Below are 21985 nucleotides of genomic sequence, written 5' to 3' on the forward strand. Positions count from 1 at the left end.
ATTTGCAAAAAAAAATTATGTTTCTCAGTTCGAACATTAAATAGCTTATCTTTACAGTCTATCCAATTGAATATAAGTTGAAAAGGATTTGCAAATCATTGTATTCTGTTTTTATTTACGATTTACTCAACGTGCCAACTTCACTGGTTTTGGGTTTTTGCAACAATTGAAAATATGGCAAAACGTTAAAAAATATATACAGTCTATATATATGTACACTTTTTTTTTTAACAAAACCAGTATTCTTTTAAATAATATAAAAATGTATTAGAGCTGTTTACCTATTTTATGGAGGAATGTAGTTAATCATAGAACAGGTACCCAATGTTATTACAACAAGTAATGATTTTCACTCGAGAATCGTTTTAAATCGAGAATCAATTCTGAATCGAATCGTTACCCCCACTAATAGAATCGAATCGAATCATGTAGTTCCCAAAGCCCTAGTTAATACTAAAAACTAATAACTAATATTTGTTTGTAAATATATGTATCAAATTTGTTTAGCTTTTTTAAAGAAAATATATGCATCATCGCCGATTAAATTACTCATGACGTCATATATGATGGCGTCCTATTGGCCACGCCCCCACCGTTACACGTACAGTACAGGCCAAAAGTTTGGACACACCTTCTCATTCAATGCATTTTCTTTATTTTCATGACTATTTACATTGTAGATTGTCACTGAAGGCATCACAACTATGAATGAACACATGTGGAGTTACATACTTAACAAAAAAAGGTGAAAACCCTGAAAACATGTTTTATATTCTAGTTTCTTCAAAATAGCCACCCTTTGCTCTGATTAATGTTTTGCACACTCTTGGCATTCTCTCGATGAGGTAGTCACCTAAAAAGGTTTTCACTTCACAGGTGTGCTTGAAGCTCATCGAGAAAATGGCAAAAATGTGCAAAGCAGTAATCAGAGCAAAGGGTGGCTATTTTGAAGAAACCAGAATATAAAAACATGTTTTCAGTTATTTCACCTTTTTTTGTTAAGTACATAACTCCACATGTGTTCATTTATAGTTGTGATGTCTTCAGTGACAACCTACATTGTAAATAGTCAAGAAAATAAAGAAAAGGCAAAGGGTGGCTATTTTGAAGAAACTAGAATATAAAAACATGTTTTCAGTTATTTTACCTTTTTTTGTTAGGTACATAACTCCACATGTGTTCATTCATAGTTGTGATGTCTTCAGTGACAATCTACAATCTAAATAGTCAAAAAAATAAAGAAAACGCATTGAATGAGAAGGTGTGTCCAAACTTTTGGCCTGTACTGTATATTGGCAATTTGGAGGAGACCCTGACACTGGTACGGAAACAGAGGTCCAGAACATTCATAGTTCAATAAATACCAAATGGATTAACTGCTTGGTTGCAAATCCATCCATCCATCCATCCATCCATTTTCTACCGCTTGTCCCTTTTGGGGTCGCGGGGGTGCTGGAGCCTATCCCAGCTGCATTCGGGCGGAAGGCGGGGTACACCCTGGACAAGTCGCCACCTCATCACAGGGCCAACACAGATAGACAGACAACATTCACACTCACATTCACACACTAGGGCCAATTTAGTGTTGCCAATCAACCTATCCCCAGGTGCATGTCTTTGGAGGTGGGCGGAAGCCGGAGTACCCGGAGGGAACCCACGCAGTCACGGGGAGAACATTTTAATTTTAATCAAATTCCATCCTTACACACAACGTTAAGAAATGTTGTTGATTCTCCGACTAGGACTCTTTATCTGCCACTTTTTGTCATAACTGACTAGAAACGAGTTTCAGGGAATTTGCCTTATTTCTGGATTTGATGATCTTCTTCTGAGAATGCGTTCAAGGAAAAAGCTCAGCTAGCCATGCCGTCAAAAGCAAAGTATAATCTTACAAAGTGCAACCGTGCGATTCATTGGGACCCATTATAATGATGTGTTTCCCTCAGTGCTGCATCGGGCCTGGCAAGCGGGGACCATGGCGACCTGCTACATAAAACCACAGCCACAGTGATGGATGGCCGGCTTGATAGAGTGATGCTCCGCGATGAAGTGCAAGGACCCCCCTCCCTCCCGCGACTCCCACAGACACTCAGCGGCCTCAAAACAACACGTGTCGTTGTTTGCACATGTTGAAATGAAGTTGCGTGACAGTGGGAATAATAACGTGGGTGTATTTGCGTGATCCACAACGCAGATGCTGGTGCGGTTGAAGGCAACTGTCACCTTTGCCACACGAGATGCATCCTTCTACTGTTCTTGCTTGACTACAAAAGCAAGGGAGAAACTGTGAGAACGTTCACGCACGCAGGAGGGATTCTGAAGGGTTTAGAGCGCTGAAAAATAGTGCTAATTTGAAGGTCATTTAAAGAGCGGCGGGCGGTGCGGCTCAGGAGGAGGGCGGCGGAACAAGTGCAGGGGGAGGCCGCGTGAGTCGCACCGCTGTGAGCTAGGTGCGCCGAACCTCTCCCTCAACCCCTCATCAATCTCGACTATCCGCTGAGAGCCTCCTCTAACCCACATAGCCACCAGAGGGGGGTGGTGGGGGTGGTCGCCTTTCTTTCATTATTGATACGCCGGCATCACGCGGCCTGAACCCAGACGAACCGAATCAGGAGAGGAGCTACAAAAGGTCAGAGAACAACCGGCGGACAGTTCCTGTAGTCTTGCTTTCGCAGTCACAGAGAGGTAAAAACATCCTCTGAAACCAAATGTGCTTTGAATGAGCTAAGGATGGAAATGCATGCGACATGCGAGATACCAATGCATTGGAAGAGCAGCTTTAAACGGGACCTATTGTGCAAAACCAACTTTTCTTACCTATTGGTACCTCTTTTTGTGACATGCATAAGGCCCGAAAATGCAAAATTTTGAAAATGCAACAAAATTTCATTCTTATCTGTACTAGGGATGTCCCGATCCGATATTTGGATCGGATCGGCCGCCGATATTTGCCAAAAAATGCGTATCGGCAAGGCATGGGAAAATGCCGATCCAGATCCAGTGTTTTCAAACGCACCTATTTAAATAATACATTCCACTTTTCTGCTGCTCCCTAATTTCCGTTCCGCATTTTCCAGCACACCTTCAACACATCCACAGGTCTGTGGATTCTCACACAGTTGCTTTTAGCTGCTGGTATTACACGACAGGCTCTTCTCACTCTTTTCTGTGTCTCCCTCTCACAGACAGCAAGCGCACCTTCTTACACACATCACATACTGTCACGTCATACGTCACATACGTATACGCCCTCCCCGAGCAGAGAGCAAGTACACCTTCTTACATACGTATACGTCCTCCCCGAGCAGAGAGGTAGCAGCATGGCTAACGTTAGCTGTGATGCTAGCGCAATTGCGTACTGCTCAAGTGTCCTCTGCGCACGGCAAATCTATGCCACGCACAAAATCAAATAAAAAAATAAGCGCATAACAATTTTCGACACACGGACACGACAGAGAAATCAGTTTTCGTCATCATTGTTCAAATATTGTAACGTCTGTCGAAACGCTTATCTCCATTCGGTGCCACACGTCCACACCATCAAAATGCCGAGGCAAACATTTCCAGATTAACACCGTATGAAAAAAATAGTGATTTTTTTAGTTGTGAATTTCTTCTCTACATGAAAGTTTAAAAGTATCATATATTAATGCAGTATGAAGAAGAATGTTTTAATGTAGACACATAGAATCATCATACTGCTGTGATTATATGCATCAAGTGTTCATTCAAGGCTAAGGCAAAATATCCACATATATATGGTGTATCGTGACATGGCCTTAAAATATCGCAATATTAAAAAAAGGCCATATCGCCCAGCCCTAGTTCAATGATGCCATTTCTGTTTGTCATGTATAATTTTGTCTATTTTGTGTTTATCCTTGAATAAACAGGTCAGTTTCTTGTTACCAACCATTGTGTATTATTCAAACTCACATAATTCAGCTGGCTAGTTGTTAGCAAGAGTACTAAAACCCTTTTCAACATGATTCTGACAACTAAGTAGGCTAACTAACTTTAAACTTTAATACATGCTCGGATAGGCCAGTATCGGTCAGTATCGGTATCGGATCGGGAGTGCAAAAACAATATCGGTATCGGATCGGAAGTGCAAAAAACTGGATCGGGACATCCCTAATCTGTACTATAAAGTTCAAATTTGAATGACAATAAAAAGGAAGTCTAAGTCTAAGTGTAAGTCTAAAATTTTAAATCAAACCATGGAGGCATGGCGGAGATACCGTATTTATAAAACAATATTGTCTTCCTTCACTTTCTCCAAAGCAGCCGTTTGGAATTTGCACAACCTGTGACGTTCTTCCCAAATTGCTTTTTTTTATAACTTTCTTGTAGTCAACGCAACAAGAATTGTGGGTTTAAAATATTGAATAGATTGTATTTTACATCTTCTCAGCTGTTTAAAATTGGTGTAGTAGATAGCAAGTTATGTTTGAAGTGTCGGGCAGCTGAGGGAACTCTTGTTCATTTATTGTGGGAATGTCAGAGAATAAAAGAGTTATGGTTGAAAACAACAAAAGAAGCAATCACATTCCTTAAAGGGGAACATTATCACATTTTCAGAAGGGTTAAAACCATTAAAATTCAGTTCCCAGTGGCTTATTTTAGTTTTTTTCAAAATTTTACCCATCACGCAATATCCCTAAAAGAAGCTTCAAAGTGCCTGATTTTAACCATCGTTATATACACCCGTCCATTTTCCTGTGACGTCACACAGTGATGCCGATACAAACAAACATGGCGGAAAGAACAGCAAGGTATAGCGACATTAGCTCGGATTCAAACTTGGATTTCAGCGGCTTAAGTGATTCAACAGATTACGCATGTATTGAAACGGATGGTTGTAGTGTGGAGGCAGGTAGCGAAAACGAAATTGAAGAAGAAACTGAAGCTATTGAGCCATATCGGTTTGAACCGTATGCAAGCGAAACCGACAAACGACACGACAGCCAGCGACACGGGAGAAAGCGAGGACGAATTCGGCGATCGCCTTCTAACCAACGATTGGTATGTGTTTGTTTGGCATTAAAGGAAACTAACAACTATGAACTAGGTTTACAGCATATGAAATACATTTGGCAACAACATGCACTTTGAGAGTGCAGACAGCCCAGTTTTCATCAATTAATATGTTCTGTAGACATACCCTCATCCGCTCTCTTTTCCTGGGGGTCTGGCGGCAGATTTCTTTGACTTTATCGTTGGAAATGCATCTGCTTTGAGTGTCGCAGGATATCCACACATTCTTGCCATCTCTGTCGTAGCATAGCTTTTGTCGGTAAAGTGTGCGGAACAAACGTCCAATTTCTTGCCACTTTCGCATCTTTGGGCCACTGGTGTAACTTGAATCCGTCCCTGTTCGTGTTGTTACACCCTCCGACAACACACCGACGAGGCATGATGTCTCCAAGGTACGGAAAACAGTCAAAAAAACAGAAAATAACAGAGCTGATTTGACTCGGTGTTTGAGAAAATGGCGGATTGCTTCCCGATGTGACGTCACGTTGTGACGTCATCGCTCCGAGAGCAAATAATAGAAAGGCGTTTAATTCGCCAAAATTCACCCATTTAGAGTTCGGAAATCGGTTAAAAAAATATATGGTCTTTTTTTTCTGCAACATCAAGGTATATATTGACGCTTACATAGGTCTGGTGATAATGTTCCCCTTTAATATAAACATCCCAATGACACTGCAAACTTGTATTCTTGGTGATCTACATCAATTTAGTAACGTGTCATCAAAGAGTAAAAATGCTTTTCTTTCAATATGCATAACAAAAAGGGTAATATTTAAAAAATGGATAGCTGTTGATAGTCCAACTCATACTGACTGGTACACACAAGCTATGGAGATGATATCAGTAGAACAAACTGCATTTAGTTTAGATAATAATGAGTCATATATTGGAATATGGGATCCATTATTTAAATTTGTTTCAACTAATAAATGAACCAAAATATGACTTATTATATCTTTGTGGAAAATGTTGGACGCGGTGTGTTGTCAAGCTTATGGGATGTGATGCAAGTGTAAGCCACTGTGACACACTATTGTTCATTTTTAATTTTTTTAGTATTTTTTATTAATGTTTTTAATGATGATATCAATGAGGGGTTTTTTAATCACTGCTATTTTGAAATTGTTACTAATATTGATGCTGTTGTCGATAATGTTCATTTTTGTTTCACTACATTTGGATTTGTGTGTCCTCAATTGCTCTGTTTATTGTTGTTCTTAATGTTGCTGGGACGGGTTTGGTTTTGGAATTGGATTGCATTGTTGTGTATTGTTTTGTTGATTGATTAATAAATAAAAAATAAATTAATTAATTAAAAAAAATAAAAAAAAATTAAGAATTGTGGGTTGGCCAAAAGGTAAGCATGGCTAAGCAGATACACACTCACCTCCTCCCTTTCAAATTTAACACTATGGGCTGATCTACTAACATCCAAATCCAAACAGCTCGCGCAAACTATAAAATTGTGTACTGTTAGTAGGCGTGTTGTGGGTGATCTACTAAGACTGCATAGGGTGCAGACCACCCTATTTGAATGAGGATTTTGCATGTACTACCGGCTGTCACCATGGAGACACTCATATCATATGTTACAACCTGTGCTGTTTTGCTATGTTGTGGTATATGGAGCACACACCACCTTTTCTGGTGCGATATAGACAACAGAATCTACTGTATATTAAGCACGCCAAAGGTGGACTCTGAGAATCACCGGTGTTGTGATGGTGTCTGGAAGGTTCCAGAGATGCAAAATACGCCTCAATAATTCATCTTATGACTAATTTGAAACGACAACGTGGAATCAGTGTCGACGTAGTAGGGCTGGACAATTAATTTTGATTTCGATTTTTTCTTCTCACAATTATGAAAATATAATAACAATAAAAAAAAACAATTGATGGGCCACACAACATGCATGCAAATTCCGGGGCTTGTGACTGTGAAAGAGACAAGAAGCAAGTGGGTAAAAAAAATAGAGCACGTCTACCAGAAGGTTGGGATCTCACCATGGTAGCCACTTTTTATTCGTCGCTAGCATGCCTAAATAATAATCACTAAACTCAACAAAATGATGTTTGTGTTTACGTAACCGCAGACGAATTCCCATAAATGGCCAATAAAAACGGAATCCGCTGTTAAACGCGAATATCAAGGAAATTAGAATTAATGTAACTGAAATGTTGTCATTGTGAGGAGAAGGAACATTTGTTTGGGTAAATAATGTGTCTGGTAGCGCTCAGTTACCTCTGTCACACTCAGCCTCCCTGTCCTAAACTAAACGATGTCGAGACGGCCACTTGAAACACTGGCTAAACTACGAAGCTAAAGCTAGCAAGAACAATTCGTACACGCACAACACATCTTGTCTGCTCGTGTTGGTGTGGCATTATATCCCCAGAAAGGTGTGACATGAGCAGATGTTGAAGCCTTTAAGTGTTGTTCATAAGTACTAGGGATGTCCCGATCCGATATTTGGATCGCATCGGCCACCGATATTTGCAAAAAAATGCGTATCGGAAAGGCATGGGAAAATGCCGATCCAGATCCAGTTTAAAAAAAACTCCGGTCCGTGTTTTCCAACGCACCGATTTAAATCATATATTCCACTTTTCTGCTGCTCCCTAATTTCCGTTCCGCATTTTCCAGCACACCTTCAACACATTCACAGGTCTGTGGATTCTCACGCAGTTGCTTTTAGCTGCTGGCATTACACGACAGGCTCTTCTCACTCGTTCCTGTGTCTCCCTCTCACAGACAGACAAGCGCACCTTCTTACACACGTCACATACTGTCACGACATACGTCACATACTGTCACGTCATACGTCACATACGTATACGCCCTCTCCCAGCAGAGAGGTAGCAGCATGCTAACGTTAGCTGTGATGCTAGCGCAGCCGGGCGAGGAAACTTCCCTCTAGGGTGCGCACCTGTGCAATTGCGCACTGCAAATCTATGCCACGCACAAAATCAAATAAAAAAATAAGCGCATACCAATTTTCGACACACGGACGCGCCAGAGAAAACAATTTTCGTCATCATTGTTCAAATATTGTAACGTCTGTTGAGACGCTTATCTCCGTTCGGTGCCACACGTCCACACCATCAAAATGCCGAGGCAAACATTTCCAGATCAACACCGTATGAAAAAAATAGTGATTTTTTTAGTTGTGATTTCCTTCTCTGCATGAAAGTTTAAAAGTAGAATATATTAATGCAGTATGAAGAAGAATGTTTTAATGTAGACACATAGAATCATCATACTGCTGTGATTATATGCATCAAGTGTTCATTCAAGGCTAAGGCAAAATATCGAGATATATATCGTGTATCGCAATATGGCCTTAAAATATCGCAATATTAAAAAAAGGCCACATCGCCCAGCCCTAGTTCAATTATGGCATTTCTGTTTGTCATGTATAATTTTGTCTATTTTGTGTTTATCCTTGAATAAACAGGTCAGTTTCTTGTTACCAACCATTGTGTATTATTCAAACTCCCCTAATTCAGCTGGCTAGTTGTTATCAAGAGTACTAAAGCCCTTTTCAACATGATTCTGACAACTAAGTAGGCTAAATAACTTTAAACTTTAATACATGCTCGGATAGGCCAGAATCGGTCAGTATCGGTATCGGATCGGAAGTGCAAAAACCTGGATCGGGACATCCTAATAAGTACAACTATATTTACGAAAACTGTTTGAAAGGTGGCAGGTCTCAGAATGGAGAGATTTCTCCCCAGTCCGTTTTAGGTAAGAAAGTGGCTTTTATAGACCAGAGAGATTGGAGCAAGCCCACTAACGGTACCTTGAAGTATGCAGTCAGCATCCTCTGTTCTGCAACAGCACTTAAAGTTTCTTCTATCGTCTTCATCTTCATCAGACATCATTACTGACCTGTAGGGTGTTAGATGCACACAATGTTACATGAGTTATGTCACAGACCAGTTTTTACAATAGAGCCTGTCCATGGCAATTGTCAGCGAAATAGTTGTGGTAGTTTTTAGTGGAATCCTGCTGACAGCCTCCTTCAAGGCCTAAGAGATCCTCTCATCATTTAGATTAGTATGCTTGGCAATGTTGTCGTCTAGCATTTCTGCTGCGTTTCGATTTTAGGGTACTCGGGACAAAGAAAAACGTGTACGTGGTGGTGAGCGGTTGCTGAGCCGTGTTCGAGTAGCTAAACCGTGATAGCGGGCTAACTGGAAGGCGATGAAGCTTCCTTGCCACAATGCGGCTAAAACTTCAATTATGAGGCTGTGTACAAGCTGTCAAGCCCACAAAACACACGTTATTGGTTTAGCGTGCCATTGTCTTAGCAAAGAATAGCGATATCACCTCAAAAGCGCCTGGTAATCTTTGATTTTGACAATGAATAGAAAGGAAAAAGAAGAAGCATCAGGGGCGAAAAAATTGCAGATTTGTTTCCGGCGTGTGCCTCAAATTAGGCCAAGGTTTGAGGAGGGATAAACATAAGTTTAAGCCACTGGGAGTCTTCGCCTTAGCGGGGAACAATTCATATGTGGATGCAAAACTATTGTCTGGCTGAGGGACTGGCACGGAAAGATGCAGCCGGTTGGAGAGAGAAGCTTATCTTATCGTTCTGTAACTCATTGTTGTGGACAGCCTCAGTGGGCTTGAAAGGAAGAGTGCTCAAGTGTCTTCTTAGCTTTGTTTCCGCCTCTCCTTAACAGGCGCAAATATTCCAGTTGCGGCCCAGGAAAACACACGGCAATGCAAAAAGTTTATCTGAGGTGTAGCAGCTGTTAAACCTGCAGAATTGCATCTTTGTGGCAACGCTTCACAAAGATTATCGAAGACTATTTATTCATTTTTTTAAAACAACTCAAATTAGGACTCAAACGATGGGGCGGTATAGCTCGGTTGGTAGAGTGGCCGTGCCAGCAACTTGAGGGTTGCAGGTTCGATCCCCGCTTCCGCCATCCTAGTCACTGCTGTTGTGTCCTTGGGCAAGACACTTTACCCACCTGCTCCCAGTGCCACCCACACTGGTTTAAATGTAACTTAGATATTGGGTTTCACTGTAAAGCGCTTTGAGTCACTAGAGAAAAAGCACTATATAAATATAATTCACTTCACTTCACTTCACTTCAATATACGTAATAAATATCAATACAAAATGCTTTCAATAAAATGTTAGATTTTTTTGTTGTTCTTCGTCGGAAGAAACCAAAAGCCACGAAGTTGGTTGCATGAACAAAGCAGGTTACAGTATCAGGGTTGTGTTGTTGTCTCGACCTTGATTCTTTGCATGGAGTGAAAAGAGAAACTGAAAATGAATGCTGCAGAGAGTGAAGAAATTGTGGGTAAAACAGGAAACGTCACTCGACAGTATGGCAGATTTTTTTAAACGGACCGTAGTCAGACAATGTGGTCTGTGAATTATGGAAAGAGCTTCACCCCACCAAGACTAGTAATACCACACCACCTTAGCCGTGCTCACCCTATAGAGCACAGCTGTAACTGTCTGGGACTAAACCTGCAGAAAATAATTCATCTCACATTTCTTTATGTTTACATTTTCTCAATTTGCACTGTTTTGTTACACTTTATTAAGCATTTCTTACATATTCCTTATTTTTGCACCTTCATTTTAAAAGAATAGGGGTGTAACGGTACGTGTATTTGTATTGAACCGTTTCGGTACACGGACATATTAAGTAGCGTAACGCACGATGTGTAAACAATGCACACCAAGGCACAACACACGGCATGCTAGCAGCTAACGGGCTACGATAGACTGACCATACGTCCTCTTTTCACCGGACATGTCCTCTTTTGCGGAGCTGTCAGGGCGGAGTTTCTTAAATGCCTCAAATGTCCGGCATTTTGAGTTAGGGTTGCGTGTATTTTCAATGTACGTTCAGGGTTAAGAAGGGGTTAAAAACAAAACAAATTGTGCGCACAGCAGCATTGGTGAGGGAGGGGCAGAGACAGAGAGAGCGAGAGAGTTATGATAAACGCGCTTGCGTCGCCAGGCTCTGCTTTTTATCCATAGATGTATCAGATTTTATTTTTTATTATCTATAGCAGGGGTGTCAAAAGTGTGCCCCGGAGGCCATTTGCGGCCCACAGCTAATGTTTTAAAGGCCCACGGCACATTCTAAAAATACTATTAAAATAAACAAAAACATAAAAAAAGTGAAATAAAAAAGCTTAAAGGTTAAATGTAATTTAGAAAAGGTTGCAATGTTGACTAATAAAACAAAGCTGTTTTTTTTTCTTTCAAACAGACATTGCTCAAAACATAATATTGAATCAAAATCAATGTTATTATGAATTATTGACCTATCCAAGGTTCCGATTACTTCACATCAAATATTCCACTAAGAAAAATATTTTTGGTGGAAGATTTTGCAAATTTGGTGAATAAATAACCCAAAAATTTAACGACCTCTAAACCGAGGTACGTACCGAACCGAAATTGTTGTGTACCGTTACACCCCTAGAGAATATTGTTAAGTGTTCAAAGTGATTTTAGAATTTTGTTTACATTGATTGAGTGTTTTCCTTTTGGCCTTGATAGCTGAGGGGATTATAATCATAGGAAGGTTATATTTTATATAAAAATGTTTCATTTAATATATTTTTCTCCTGGTCCTTATTTTCGACAGGTCATAAAAAATATCAATAATTATCGATATCAACCGATATAAAACACTTATATCGTATACAGTTTTCAGCCATATCGCGCAGCCTAGCTCAAATTCACTTATGCTGTTGACTTTAGGGGGTCAGGTGCATCGCTCAAAAGGTGGGTGTCTGTGGGCTTTACACAGGAAGTGGGTACAGATGCCATAATTGCGGTTTGAACAAATAACTGTGACAGATGTGAACGCGATATAACAATGACACCAGGGAAAGAGCTCAAAAGTGTATAATAGAAATCAATAGCGAATTAAATATTAAAGTTAAAGTTAAAGTACCAATGATTGTCACACACACACTAGGTGTGGCGAGATTATTCTCTGCATTTGACCCATCACCCTTGATCACCCCCTGGGAGGTGAGGGGAGCAGTGGGCAGCAGCGGTGGCTGCGCCCGGGAATCATTTTTGGTGATTTAACCCCCAATTCCAACCCTTGATGCTGAGTGCCAAGCAGGGAGGTAATGGGTCCCATTTTTATAGTCTTTGGTATGACTCGGCCGGGGTTTGAACTCACAACCTACCGATCTCAGGGCGGACACTCTAACCACTAGGCCACTGAGTAGGTATTGTAGTGTATGAGGAGCAGGAGAGAGATTTACATATTAATCATGTGATGTTTTTACTTGGATTCAGCCCAAAATAAATTAGCTGCTAATTGGGTCCAACAGGAGATGGTTTGCACAGACATCTCTGTGGTTTGTTACGCAGACTGGGCCTGAGAATTACCCAAATTCTTAATGCAACAAGATGTATTATCCCAATTTATCATGAGCTACTAAATTCTAGGAATACATATTTTAATAGAATTACAATATAGTCGATACTCAAAATTCAATCTAACTGAGAGAACAGTGGAAATTGAAAATATGCTTCTGAGGTGGCACAAAAGCTTCACAAACAGATCAGCGGATCTGTTGACCAGCGAGTACATGCTTATCTTTGGCTTCGACTTTCTTTTTCTAATGGCACCACAAAAGGGTAGCGATACAAAGAAGAATAAGTGTAATGATGACCATAGAACCAGAAATGGAAGCAGTATAACAACAAAAGAAGCACATACATTATTATGTTTAACATCACATAATTTTTTCGTCACTAAATAGGTGAGTAGTTTTACTGTTGTTTATTTTTGTTATAAAGTCCTTGTCTTATTTTTACATTTGTATGACTTATATGATAATAGTGTTCGCTCGTTTATCGTGGGGGTTACGTTCCAGACCACCCTGCAGTAGGTGAATATCCACCAAGTAGGAACACTATTGGTTTTATGATTTGTATCTATATGGTCCACTCTACACATCTTCCACACACACTTCCTGTGCTCTCAAAACACTTCATACACTCCAAAGTCTGTGTCATTTTAACATGAAAACTTTATTCAAATCTTAATGTACTCAATGGTATTAATATTTGATGTTTAAGATTCTCAATATAAATCAATCATATTTGTGGCTAGGATTTTGGCTTTTTAATTTTTTTACTACTACCCCAATCCACTCTGCACCTATTTTTTTATAAGTATTGCATTTTCTGTGAAACGATTCATTTTTCAAACCAGACTAATCATATTTGTGAATTTGGATTAATCGCAATTAATGGCTGTTGCTTCAAAAGCATGTGTTAACTTATCTGTGATAAAACATGTTTTGATTTTAGATGCAATTTTGTGCTTCCATGAAAAGATAATTCATCGCTGGAATTAATAAATATATAGATGTATAAAATATATACAGTACATCAATGGTTTCAGGGTGTATTTTAAAGCAAAATCCAGGCTGAGTCTCCTCACTCACCTTTGCACTGACATATACAGTGACCTGATCACTGAGGTAATAGCAACCTGCGTCGCCTTTCAGGTAACATCCTCTAAAAATAAATAAATAACTGTGCGATTATTCTATATTTAAACAGTAGTACCTCAAATGACATTCTTAATTGGTTCTATGATGGAGCTCTTAACTCAAAACACTAGCTCAGGTCAAGATTGCCCATTGAAATGAGTTGAAATCAATGTATTGGTGCTTGCCCCTCCTAAATTACAGCACAATTGACAAAACATATCTTTTGAAAAGAACAAACAACTTTTAATAATATTGTATGGAAAAACAATACAATAAAATATACTACTAACAACAACAATCATTTTATGAAGTAATGTAGTAATAACGTACCTTGGAGAGTGGACTCCTACGTTATGTCTTCTGAGCTGCTTTTCTGTCAAACACACTATTAGCATCTTCTCCATATTTTCGTGGATATATGTCAGCAATTTATGTACCATATTTTTCGTAGTATAAGTCGCTCCGGAGTATAAGTCGCACCAGCCGAAAATGCATAATAAAGAAGGAAAAAAACCTATATAAGTCGCACTGGAGTATAAGTCGCATTTTTGGGGGAAATTTATTTGATAAAACCCAACACCAAGAATAGACATGTGAAAGGCAATTTAAAATAAATAAAGAATAGTGAACAACAGGCTGAATAAGTGTACGTTGTATGACACATAAATAACCAACTGAGAACGTGCCTGGTATGCTAACGTAACATATTATACCATAATATGTTACGTCATTCAAATAACTATAACGTATAGAACACGCTATACGTTTACCAAACAATCTGTCACTCCTAATCGCTAAATCCGATGAAATCTTATACGTCTAGTCTCTTACGTGAATGAGCTAAATAATATTATTTGATATTTTACGGTAATGTGTTAATAATTTCACACATAAGTCGCTCCTGAGTATAAGTCGCACCCCCGGCCAAACTATGAAAAAAACTGTGACTTATAATACGGTAATATTTTAACATCCTTGGCTGGCGTCATCGATTCATTCTGCTTCACTAGCAGTGCTCCGCTTGAACTCGGCAGTCTTGTCATGTTTTTGACTATGTTTTTGTTTAATTCAATGAATATCATCCACTTCTTAGTACCAGCACTGTCTTTAAGATTCACTTTCTTCCTTCCCATCGTTAAAAAAACAATGTTATGTTGATCTCTAGCTATAGACTAATGCTATCCAGTAAAACGGGATGTTTCTGTCGGATCTTAAGGAGTTTAGTATGACATTTGCTACGCAAACCAATGGTGTGAGTGCTAGAACCTCAAAATTTTGCATTCAACTTAAAAGTATAAGAATTAGTCAAATCTAAAAAAAACTCCTTAAGTTGGGGCACTCTAAAGTTGCGCATGCTGTGCATGATTAATGTGATCATTGTTTGGGACTAATCAGATGCATTAACTTTGGCAGCCCTTCAAGGGGAACTGCACTTTTTTGGAATTTTGCTTATCGTTCACAATCGTTATGAAAAACAGGAAATCACATGTCTTTAGGATTCTAAAGATGATTAAAAAAAAAGCTTGAAAAAATGGGATGATAATGGGAGCCACCGTTGTAGCCTTCAAAGCCTTCTTAAACAACTTAAAAAAAAAACCTCCATCAAAGTTTTGTATACACACTGCAAGTATATATATATATATATATATATATATATATATATATATATATATATATATATATATATATATATGATAATAAATAAATGATAAATGGGTTGTACTTGTATAACGCTTTTCTACCTTCAAGGTACTCAAAGCGCTTTGACACTACTTCCACATTTACCCATTCACACACACATTCACACACTGATGGAGGGAGCTGCCATGCAAGGCGCTAACCAGCACCCATCAGGAGCAAGGGTGAAGTGTCTTGCTCAGGACACAACGGACATGACGAGGTTGGTACTAGGTGGGGATTGAACCAGGGACCCTCGGGTCGCGCACGGCCACTCTTCCACTGCGCCACGCCGTCCTATATATATATATATATATATATATATATATATATATATATATATATATATATATATATATATATATATATATATATATATATATATAAAATGTAGTAACAGACACGTTCATAACAATATGTAATATGTACAATATTTACCGTATTTTGGTCATTTTAAGCATTACCATAACTTCTTTCTTCAGTGCATTTAGTTCCGTTTCCATAGCAGCGCATTTCTGACTTCCAGCAACAAATGTGTGTTCTTGCTTCCGGAAACAAAAGCGAGTGTGTTCTAATCATGACAAACTTGATAACAGACCACAAAGATTACTATTTTTGGACAAATGAGGATCCAAAACTTTTTCTTTTTGAAGCTGAATATATCGAGGATAACTGCGAGCACGGACAAAGGGTGAAACGGTGGAGCAGACGGAAGCTGAGAGAGTGAGGTCAGCGTGACTTTAACTACAAATGTGGAACTTGGAGCTAAGCTGTGCCAACATAAATGGCGTGCTTACCCTATAATCAACTGGAAAAACTTAGGACTGAACAGATAACTGTCCATCGAGTGAGTCACTATAATATTGATCAGGATACACGCAGCACAACATGCTTGTTATTACAACTACAGTACACTGCCAAGCTAGCTGTGTACAAATAAAACAAGACATGTACGCTAATACTTTATAGATACTGCATTATTGTTCATGTTTTGTAGTCAGTACAGATTGGTGTTCTCTCATAGTGTTGTGTATTACAAACTCAAAAGCCATTCAGCTGCTCACGCAAAAGCTAGCTTTCCTCTTTCCGTAGAAGGCTTACCTCTTGCCGAAGATAGCTTACGGCTAATGCTGAAGTATGCCGTCATAAGACGATGTGTTACTACGCTAGATAAACAGTTCCTCAGTGTTCACTCTTACAAAAACAATGTCGCTACAGCTTGGTTGTTATACAGGTTACGGAATGTAAATAAATGGGTTGTACTTGTATAGCGCTTTTCTACCTTCAAGGTACTCAAAGTATTGTTGATGGTTTTTGGATGCATTTTTAAAGTGATTTAGAGGCAGAATGGATTGCTCCCATTGGCTGATTTGCTTGACAACAAGAACAAGCCGATTTTTACAAATGAGAATGCAAAAAAAAACAAAAACCTTTAGTGTTCTTGTCTCTCACTAGGTTTGTCAACAATAGGCAAAATTACACACAAAAAAGTGCAGTTCCTCTTTAAATTTATCGAAAATCAAGAGTTCTTAACACAAAAAAATAACTTTTGACACTTATTATTTTGGCATAACTTTATTTTCTTTTTGAAGCTGAATATACTGAAAATTACCTGCGAGCACAGACTGAGGGTGAGACGGTGGAGCAGACGAAAGCCGAGAGATTGAAGTCAGCGTGACTTTAACTGCAAATGTGGAACTTGGAGCTAAGCTATGCCAACATAAATGGCGTGCTTACCCTATAATCAACTGGAAAAACTTAGGAACGAACAGACAACTATTATTTTGGCATAACTTCATTTTCAGGTTATTTTTATGACAATAGCTTGACCCTGGAACAGATTATTTCCATTTTACGGGATCGCTCCGCAGACAAAAAGGCAAGGCACTGCGTCTTCTTTGTTAAACAGATTAGTTCCTATAGAGAATTCATAGTTTAAGGTTTCATCATGCAGCTACTCTGTGATGAAAAAGGAAGCCTGGAGAAACAGACAAATGATTAGAAGCGTCTGAATTGTGTTTGTCCAGGGTGAGAAATGTTAAGTGTTTTCCTTTACCCATCATCGTCCACCCGCACACATCCCCCGATTGTCCACGCAAGCACCCGGCAAACACAAACAAGCGCCTGAGAGGTCTGAGAGTCCAGCCTTGTCACTGGATGCTTGCTGTGTGTTTTCTTCCCCCTCCCACCCCTCGTCTCTGGACGCCAGCCTGACATACCAGACCTTGTTCGTTAGCGCATATTTTTACCCACCGTTACTAAATTAGGAAGCCAGAGGGAGCGTAGAGTTGTGTGGCTGCCAAGGACAGAAGAAGAAGGGGTCTGATCAGGCCGGGCTTTGCTGAGGGCCCGTGCCAACACCTACCAGCTTCATTACGAGCCACTTGGGTTTCAGAAATAGAAAGCCGGTAAGGACAGGGGGCCAGCTCAGCCCTAAACGTCCAACCAAAAGCTCACGGGACAAACAAACAAATAAAGACATCCTCTCATGGCCTGCCAGAATCAACCGATGGCGGCCATCGCAAGAAGCCATAAGACATAATCTTAGGGCGGTCTTGCAAATAATGTTTTCTAATGCTAGTTTAAAAGTGGTGATGGCGCGCACACACACACACACACACACACACACACAGTCTGTCGGATACAGAATAAATTACCCTAGAAAACTGTCTCTGGAGTGAAATTTCTCAAAGCGGCCACAGAGACATTACTTCTTGTTTATTTGGCATTGATGTTGGGCCCTGATGAACGACAGCATATTTTCATGAGGAAATGTACATTTCCTCTTCCTGCTGCTGCTACTAGCATAACAAATGTATGCTTGTGTAAGGACTGAGATGTGTGAGTGTGGGTTTCTGTGTGCTTTAAATACATGCTAATTATTACAACACTATCTACAGCTAGCTTTGCTTTTAAATGTTAAAAACTTAATTTTTTATAGAATTAGGCGAAATGTAAAAATAGCTAATATTGTAAAACATTTCAATATATATTTATAAGCTTGATGTGCTATTTTGTACTGTCCATTTAAAACAACAAAAAAGGTATGTTTGTTGAATCACAATTACCAGCTTTCAATGCATGCAAACATACTGACTAAACATTGTTTTTTTTTTAATCTAATTTCTTTCTTTATAAATGATTTTGGCAATTCATTTTCAAGGGAAATAAAAGGACCAATTCCCATTTCTGCCAGTAGGTGAAGACGCCCACGCCAAGTACACTGACATGCATGTATGAAGATGGGTGACCGCGCTTGTGTTACTATACTGACATCTTGCGGCGGTTTAGGAACATTGCATTTCCTGCTCCTCATTATTCTCACCGAGTCAACAATTATGAATCACAAAAACAAACTCAAACTTTTTATTAAAATACTAATTTGTGTTTGTTGTGTAGTATATTTTAGTAGTGCAACACAAACTGGAAGAAACGTGATTCAACAAATGGCGACTGATTGATGCGTGATGATGGGTCGTTTGATGGTTGACCACAAGGGGGAGACATTTCCTTCAATTTTGCAGCAACAAAAACAAATGTTTTGAAAGCAGAGATCATGAGGGTATGTTTGTAAAAACAGTTTCACAGTTGTATGATCACAGTGGGGGCGCACAGATGAAAATATTTGACATTATAATTTAACTTAGGAATTAAAATAACTTAAAAGCTGATGTAGTGGACTTGTTTTACGCACAGATCAGAAAGTACTGGACTTGGTGAGCAGATGAGTAATACGTTGGCTTACAGTATTCCAGCACACACGATGGAGGGGAACACCAAAGCCCAGAATAATAAGCACAACTTATCCAAAACTTTATGGATTCGGCTTCACACGTCAGCCAGAAGGAACATATAACCATTTACTATTTCAAGCTTTTAATTGTGACGTTTTTATTCTGCTCAGTCTTGGTAGATAACCAACTTTTTTTCATAAATGATCTTACACCAGCAGTTCCAAACTTGGTGTGAAAACCCTTGTAAAAATGTACAAAGTCGGAATCTTGAGTTTGCATTTTTTTATAGAACATTGCGCAAAAATGCTACGTTGTAGTCCTTCTGTTTTCAGTATAACCTGTATAAACAAATATATAATTGTCTGAGTCAAAGCATCAACCATGTCGTGGAAACATTTACAAAGACGGGCTGAGTTTCTCAGTTGGCAACGCAACTACAAGGACTTAGTCATGTAATTTCCCTGTTCTGTGTACAGTTGGGGGACTTCAGATCAGGATGTGTAATATAAAACTATGCAAGGAAGTCTTGGTTGAAGCCCTGAGCAATGAAATAATCATAAAGTCATTAAAAATGCATAAATAAAACAATACAGTGACTCATGAAGCTAGACACGCTTTAGAGTAGTCACTGTTCCGCTTGTATATCAGTATATTTATTGACCACTCAAATGAGTCAACACACGGACATTTGTGTCTACTCTAAATAGCATAACACAAGTGGAGTAAAGATAATTGGTGAAGTATGTCGCTTGATCTGAACCCAAATAAGCGCCTGTGAGGAAGGTGTAGGAGGGCCGTGTGTCTCACCAGCTCCATGATGTCATCATGGAAGAGTTTTCCAAAAACAAGAGGATGAAGGCAGCGCTAGATAACACACTTTGGACACAATTTGGACATGTTTACTATGAAGTGTACTCACTTGTGTTGCCAGTTATGTAAACAATAATGGCTGTGTGTTGACTCATTTTCAGTGGCTACTAAATCAACACTGCTATACAAGTTTTTATAAATGGTTGATTCATATAGGCTAGTAAAGTAAAGTTTGTACCTGACAAGTTTCGGCTACCTTGCTTCGGCAGCCTTCACCGCCTCAGGTGGGATGGAAAAATCCAAATAACACGTCTCAGACGATGTCACGCAAACAACACATGACACCTCTGATGAAGGCTGCAGAAGCAACGTAGCCGAAGCTTGTCAGGTACATAACTGTACCTTACTAGCCGATATAAATCAACCATTTATAAATACACATCAGTAGGCTAAATGAACCTCTTCAACATGCTATAGAAGTTGTACACTGACTACTCCAAAGTATATCCAACTGTAATTTCCACAGTACTACTGTCCCTTGAGAAGATGTGTGAAAAAGGACTGACTGTAGTCCAATATCCAAATTATTTCTAGTCTTCAATCATGACACTAGACTCTGGCTTGAGTATTGGAATAGTCAAAGACTTGTGTTTCTTAATGAAGCTGCTAGGTGTCAGTATTGTAGTACAATGTATTCTTCACTGGCACAGGCAACCTTTTAAGGACTGCCCTATTAAATTTAGAATACATTAGAAGGCCTGAAGATGTTGCCTGATGGATTCAGTGTCCTTGCAAATGGTAATGGAGTCAGGGAGTCATCATCACTTAGTTGTAGCTTAAGTAGTACTATGCATTATGATAGGAAGGGGTTGTCTTTAAATGAGTAGTAGCAGGCATCCACACTTGGATAACATTCAGCTTCAGGGGTTTCACGGTAGGGCTGGGTGCCAAAATTATATTAACATATATTGCGATAGACATGTAATCAATGTCAATAAGGGGTATTGTGCCTCACAATAAGAAGATCCTGGGTTCGATCCCCGGGCTCTGGGTCTTTCTGTGTAGAGTTTTAATGTTCTCCCCGTGGGTTCCTTCCAGGTACTCTGGCTTCCTCCCACCTCCAAAGACATGCACCAGGGGATAGGTTGATTGGCAACACTAAATTGGCGCTAGTGTGTGAATGTGAGTGTGAATGTCGTCTGCATTATTTTGTTACACTTTATTAAAACATTTTTTACATATTCCTCATTTTTACACCTTAATTTGAAGAGGTTTATCGTTAAGTTTTTAATGTAATTTTAAAATTGTGTTTAAATTGAGTGTTTTTCATGCTTTCCCTTCTGTCTTGTAAGCTGAGGCGATTAAAATCAGAGGATGTTTACATTTTAAATAAAAATGTTTACATTTAATATAATTTGTTTAATGGTCCTTATTCTCGATAGGTCATAAAGAATATCAATATCAATAACTATTGATAAAAGCAACAAAATATTGTCAGCCTGCTGTCGCTGCATCCTGGCATCCAGACCACTAACACTAAACACAGACTGCAACAAATCATCTTGCAATTGTGGCGACAGCGAAAAGAAAAAAGCCCCAAAACAGTTTATTTTATTCTGTTAATTTTGTTATTTGATGCACAAAAAATAATTGTTGAACAATTTTTTTCTTGTGTATTAGGGTTGTACGGTGCAACAAATTTACTCGCAAATGCAACTAAAAGATTCTAAAACTAGATTGTGCAACTTGAAAAAAAACAACTAACTGTCGCACATGTGCGAATAGGGATTTCAACTCATTTATTCATATTGCTTCTAAAATAAATCCAACAGACTTTGATCAAAGTAGGGTAAAATGTTTGCCCACCTGTATAGCATGTTTGAAATAAACTCATAACCATAACCAAATGAACAAGTGATTGATGCGGGAGTACTGGTCACTCTGTGCGCGCTCAGAGCTGTGTGTGTGTGTCCTTTCTTCCTGTGTAATGCACAGAGGGGAGCCCCGCTCCTACTAGTTCACACACTCAGGCTGACTCAGCCTTCCAAAAACGGAAGAAAGAAGATCTTAGTTGGAGGAACGGGTCAGTAAAAAAAAGTTTTTTCACCACCTTAAAACTTGACACAAACAAGCTGCACTGCACGCTAGTAACTATGTAGGTCAAAGGAATATCGAACAAAAAAATCAATGATTGAAATGACAAAATTGCCATTCAATTA

At 39.1% G+C, this 21985-nt stretch overlaps 1 long non-coding RNA gene across 1 annotated transcript in view; it reads right to left on the reverse strand.

Moving 5' to 3' along the window:
- LOC140676703 (uncharacterized) overlaps nt 1-21985 on the reverse strand; it is a 96775-nt gene that overhangs the window by 66027 nt on the left and 8763 nt on the right. Inside the window, exon 2 of the long non-coding RNA XR_012048597.1 lies at nt 8843-8931. This is a non-coding gene — a long non-coding RNA (uncharacterized lncRNA). The remainder of the gene's footprint in view (nt 1-8842; nt 8932-21985) is intronic.

Source organism: Nerophis lumbriciformis, linkage group LG29 (assembly GCF_033978685.3).
Source record: "Nerophis lumbriciformis linkage group LG29, RoL_Nlum_v2.1, whole genome shotgun sequence".
Classification (NCBI taxonomy): domain Eukaryota; kingdom Metazoa; phylum Chordata; class Actinopteri; order Syngnathiformes; family Syngnathidae; genus Nerophis; species Nerophis lumbriciformis.